The sequence below is a fragment of the Eucyclogobius newberryi genome, unplaced genomic scaffold (assembly GCF_026437365.1).
Source record: "Eucyclogobius newberryi isolate DKJ021-1_F unplaced genomic scaffold, fEucNew1.0.hap1 SCAF_21, whole genome shotgun sequence".
In the NCBI taxonomy this organism is placed as follows: domain Eukaryota; kingdom Metazoa; phylum Chordata; class Actinopteri; order Gobiiformes; family Gobiidae; genus Eucyclogobius; species Eucyclogobius newberryi.
Window position 1 is genome coordinate 16,808,763 of NW_027315846.1, and position 6,014 is coordinate 16,814,776.

General features: G+C 39.3%; 1 long non-coding RNA gene across 1 annotated transcript; it reads right to left on the reverse strand.

The window, feature by feature from the left end:
• Positions 1–2,483: 2,483 nt before the first annotated feature.
• On the reverse strand, positions 2,484–4,872 carry LOC140370797 (uncharacterized). The gene is made up of 5 exons (XR_011928396.1): positions 4,848–4,872; positions 3,331–3,410; positions 3,175–3,245; positions 2,857–2,947; positions 2,484–2,783 (listed from the first exon to the last, which is right to left on the reverse strand). It is a non-coding gene; the product is annotated as an uncharacterized lncRNA (long non-coding RNA).
• Between the last annotated feature and the right edge of the window lie 1,142 nt (positions 4,873–6,014).

The following is a 6,014-nucleotide window of genomic DNA, read 5'->3' on the forward strand; positions in this document are numbered from 1 at the left end:
AATGTGGAGTTAAGTCCAGACTCTAAGACTGACTCTAAAAGTCATGAGAGTAGAAGAAGGTCCCTCAAAGAATGCCCTGTGCTGTTGATCGTGGAAAGACTCACTACAATATAACATTCCAAGTCCTGGATGAGCCCTTTATACTGCTGTGCATTTGTTTGAATATTTTGTGTTTATTGTGGAAAAACACACATGGAGTCATTATTTAGTGCTGAAAGTCCAAAGGGTTAGATCCCTCATATCAGCAATAACAGCCTTCAATGGAGTTCTTCAGACGCCTCCTCACAAGCATGCACTGTCCAGTGTCCTGTGAGAGCGCATGCATGAGTACGGACACTAGACACAAGCGCGGTTACCACTTCCTGCTCAAGAACAAGGACACACGTGCAGCCTTTGTGCCTGATTATGATGTCTTGAACAGATGAACGAAGGGCTTCTACTTTTCTCAGAACCACATTTGTGTAGCAACCACAACTACTGTAAAAGGGATCAACTTTTGCCATATAGTACTGTACACTGTAATGTGTAAAATACTTGTTTGACCTGGCTGGATCAGTCATTTAGCTGTTTGGGCATGACATGTTCATGTTTTAGGGCTGGTTTTATTTCTGTAGTAACTGCCTTAATGTGTTGTTCTTTTACTTAAGTAGATGAGCTCCATTGTGCTTAAAAAATGCAAAACTATGTAAATATTTTTCCATTATCTGTATATAGCAATTTACCATTTTGAGTGCCATGGAATGTGACCTGAAGCGCTAAGAACTGATATACAAATCCTAATTTGAATATTCAGATTCTAGCGCCACCTATTTTAAACTACATATTTGAAAGAAAGTTGACAACTATTTCTAATCATTTTTCATCTAAATCCTCAAGATTGGGTGATTGGTCTACATTCATGTCATGAAGCAGCAGGGGCAATTAAGAGAAACGCTCTGAAGGTTGCAAAATGACTTCCCCTCTCATTAAAAGTGGAAAAGGCTCCAGCTTGTGTCCCTTACTCATGTCCAACAACTTGGGGACTAAAACTGTAGAGAAGGAAGCAGATGGATAGACATGTTGCCCAGAATGACACTGATGTTACAACAAGAAAGTTTACAATTGGTTTGATTCATAAAATTCACCTCAAAATGTCCTTCAGAGAAAATGAAATGCTTAACACACATTTCACCGCAAGCAAAATGTCCTTAACCCATAAGAACCTGGACCCTTAAAATCCCTTTTTTTTATTAGAAATCTCCTAGTGTACAACATATGAAGTGCAACATTCATGCCACGTTAGGCAGTAAGGGCATATACATTATAACTATAATAATAGGATTTTTACATTTGATTTTTATTCCTCAAGAATTCTACCCAATAGAGAGCTGTAAATAGTGGGCTGGATGTTATTGCAAAGGAACTGGCCTTTCTGTAACCAACAATTTGTTTATAAAAATGCTTCAAAATTAGCACAATTCTTTATCAAGGTCACCGCTTACGACACTTTAAGAGTTCTCAAAATCTGTGTGAAATATTCTTACTTTTTTACTAAAAAATACATTTTTAAAGTACTTTAATACTTTTACTTAGGTAGATTTTTATGTGATTCGTTTACTCAAGTATTTGTTTTCAGGGTGTTCATCAGGAGGAGGGACTGTGTGAGGTCAGAATTGTGAATAAACCTGTGTGAAAAACCCTCCAGGGTTCTTAAGGGTTAAAGCAGCTTCATATTGGGCTGACTTATATGATACTGGTGTAATTTTGGAAGAAAGTATTTAGATGATCTATTATTTATTCAACCGTAAAAGTGTAGTCTTAGTCACATACGTGTGTATCGGATTATTTTTTTCATAATCATAGCATTGAAATACAACCAATAAATTTAGAAATTGTTAATACAAATTAATAAATTCCAAGCAAATATACCACTTTAACCACAGCCTGTAGCTTTGGGGTTTGAGTTACGTTAAGTACTGGATATCTTGTCTTACTAAACTTTCTCAAACAAAACATTTGTTACTGTTTATTCACAATGCAGCATGGAGTGAAAAAATAACAGTGAAATGTGTATTTTTATTGTGTGTACAGTGGTCACTGACTAATGAGGGCTAGCATGATTTTACTATTATGCACAAGGTTACACAGCTTCACTTCTGAAAAAGACAAGTGTATGCTTCCTTGTGCATGCTTCAATAAAATGATTTTACACATGAAATTTGGTTTCTTTAATTGCTTTTAATGGAGTTATAACATTGATTCAGATGTTTAAGGCAACATTATAATCCAGAGGCAAATACTTTGGGACACATGAAGTGCTATTGTCCAACTTCAAACAAAGTCTTAACAACATGCAAAGATAAATACAGTAGAACATGGTGGAAAATGTCATTTCAGTTAGACATGGACCTTGTATTCAGTACTCAGCGTTATCTTTAAAAACTTTTTCAACTGTTTAGTTTGGGAATTATTTAAAAAGGAACATTTAATTTAACTTACCGTAACATTTTAATTTACAAGTGGTCAGTGCTTTGTGCTCACTCAACTGAAATGAACATTAACACAATATTCTTATTGAAGTGTACTTGTACATGCAAACAAGCACAAAACAAAACAACAAATACAACACTCATAACACTTTCTATAAAACACTGAAAAATGAAACAAACAAATTCACAACATGCAGTCACGTGAATCTTTTGAAGATTTTTGGAACACTGGCAAATCGTTTGAAGGAGAAGTCCAAGCTTTTTTCATACTCTTCAAGTGTTACTGGGGTGGGTTTGAATCTTTTTTCATAATTTCTATTAAAACAATTTAAAATAAAATTGTGACCAATTGAAGGTAAAAATGGATCTTAAGATTAAAATAACGTACCTTCTGGTTAGATCCGAGGGATGTTGCCATTGAAGACCTCGGGACTCTCGGGCCACCTCAGACATGAGGCTTTGGAGCTCCCCCATCACATCTGTAAAGAACCAGAACAGACTGTAGCAGTTGAGGGACCACATAGGGTTTTTAATGCCTTTTAAATTATGGCAGAAAACATAAGGATTGCAACTAAAACTGCAAAGAAGAAAAACATGATTGCAATTTTAATAATACATTAGATTTACTTCAATACATGCTCAATTGTTTCTTATGTCAGTGTCTTATATCTTATGTCAGTGTCTTATATTTGTTCAAAGACTTCACCTTGAGTGGAGGGTCGCTCATTCATGTGCCTTGTCACAGCATTAATATATTTTCTCTTCTCTTCCTCTTCTCTTAAGAGACAAAATCAGAATCAAATTAACATAAACACCAAGTATTTAAATGAAAACTCAGGGAACAGTTGTAAGTAATCCTTACCTCTCTAAACATGGTCTAACAGCGCCCTCTGCTGGAGCAACAGGAGCTGCTGGCACCACAGGAACAACTACTGATTTAACCTGAGACAGGCAAGGCAAGTTTATTTGTAGAGCACATTTCATACACAAGGCTTCACACAGCAGGAAAAATGCATTAAAATCACAAAGAAATGACAGAAACAGAAATACAATAAAATTAACTAAATAAAAAATTAAATAAAAAACACCTAGCCACAGAGGGTAACGTGTTTTCGGAGTCCAACTCCTTTTTAAATCCTTTTTAAAATCAGTCCAATTGATTGTACATACTTTTACACGTCCAACGTGTTTCGGAGTCCAACTCCCTTTTAAATCAGTCCAACTGATAAAACAATCTGCTAAACAATCTGTTTTAGCTTAGATTTGAACATTGTCAGAGTACAAGCCTGTCTCACATCTTCAGGAAGACTGTTGCAGATTTTAGCTGCATAAAACTGAAATGCAGATTCCCCATGTTTAGTCCTGACTTTGGGCACCAGCAGGAGGCCGGTCCCTGAGGTCCTCAGAGTCCGAGATGGTTCATATGGCACTAACATATTCAAGATGTACTTTGGTGCTAGGCCATGGAGAGACTTGTGCACAAGCAGAGCTGCTTTAAAGTCTATTCTCTGAGCCACAGGAGCCAGTGCAGAGACCTGAGAACAGGACTAATGTGCTCATACTTCCTGGTTCTAGTCAGGACCCGAGCAGCAGCGTTCTGGATGTACTGCAGCTGTTTTACAGCTCGTTTGGAGAGACCAGTGAGCAGGCCGTTACAGTAGTCTAATCTACTGGAGACAAACGTATGGATAAGTCTCTCTAAATCTGGTTTTGACACTATATTTTTGATTTTGGCAATGTTTTTAGATGGTAAAAAGCTGCTGATGTTTTTGGGTTTGACATGGCTGTTAAAGTTCAAGTCCGAGTCCATTATTACCCCCAGATTTCTAACTTGGTTTGTAGAAAAGAGTCAATGAACTTTACAACTGCACAATATCAGGCATCATAATACTGCACACGGAAATATGATACTAAATGACAGGGTTGTCAAAGTAACATTTTGGATCTGCTACATTTCAGTAGATTTAAAAATAAGTAGATGTACTGAGAGGATGTGCAGATTGAATCATTGAAAATCAAGACCATACCACAAATGGTTTTACATGTTTAGAAGTTTAAAAAGCAATAATCACCAACTTGGACGACAGATAATGAGCAAAAGGGCTTTTCAGATATTTCATGTTTCGAAAACAATCCTCGAGGACCATATTTGCATCAAAGCAAGGGCGGACCCTTTATTTTATTAATACATTTCTGTTTGAATCTTTATTAAAAAAGGAATAGGGAAAGACAATAAGAAAGCGAAAGTGTATGTTATAATAATTGTTATCCGAAAACCTGCAGGGGCCACATTAAAACAGGCCAAGGTCTGATTTTGACCATGTCTTTCAATACTCAATATTTGCACCAGGCCAGAATAGATTGTAGGGGGGGTCATACCTGCACTTGTAGAGGTCATACCTGCACGTGTAGAGGTCATACCTGCACTTGTAGAGGTCATACCTGCACGTGTAGAGGTCATACCTGCACTTGTAGAGGTCATACCTGCACTTGCAGAGGTCATACCTGCACGTGTAGAGGTCATACCTGCACGTGTAGAGGTCATACCTGCACGTGTAGAGGTCATACCTGCACTTGTAGAGGTCATACCTGCACGTGTAGAGGTCATACCTGCACTTGTAGAGGTCATACCTGCACTTGCAGAGGTCATACCTGCACGTGTAGAGGTCATACCTGCACGTGTAGAGGTCATACCTGCACGTGTAGAGGTCATACCTGCACTTGTAGAGGTCATACCTGCACGTGTAGAGGTCATACCTGCACGTGTAGAGGTCATACCTGCACGTGTAGAGGTCATACCTGCACTTGTAGAGGTCATACCTGCACTTGTAGAGGTCATACCTGCACGTGTAGAGGTCATACCTGCACGTGTAGAGGTCATACCTGCACTTGTAGAGGTCATACCTGCACGTGTAGAGGTCATACCTGCACGTGTAGAGGTCATACCTGCACGTGTAGAGGTCATACCTGCACTTGTAGAGGTCATACCTGCACGTGTAGAGGTCATACCTGCACGTGTAGAGGTCATACCTGCACTTGTAGAGGTCATACCTGCACTTGTAGAGGTCATACCTGCACGTGTAGAGGTCATACCTGCACTTGTAGAGGTCATACCTGCACTTGTAGAGGTCATACCTGCACGTGTAGAGGTCATACCTGCACGTGTAGAGGTCATACCTGCACGTGTAGAGGTCATACCTGCACTTGTAGAGGTCATACCTGCACTTGTAGAGGTCATACCTGCACTTGTAGAGGTCATACCTGCACGTGTAGAGGTCATACCTGCACGTGTAGAGGTCATACCTGCACTTGTAGAGGTCATACCTGCACTTGTAGAGGTCATACCTGCACTTGTAGAGGTCATACCTGCACTTGTAGAGGTTATACCTGCACTTGTAGAGGTCATACCTGCACGTGTAGAGGTCATACCTGCACTTGCAGAGGTCATACCTGCACTTGTAGAGGTCATACCTGCACGTGTAGAGGTCATACCTGCACGTGTAGAGGTCATACCTGCACGTGTAGAGGTCATACCTGCACGTGTAG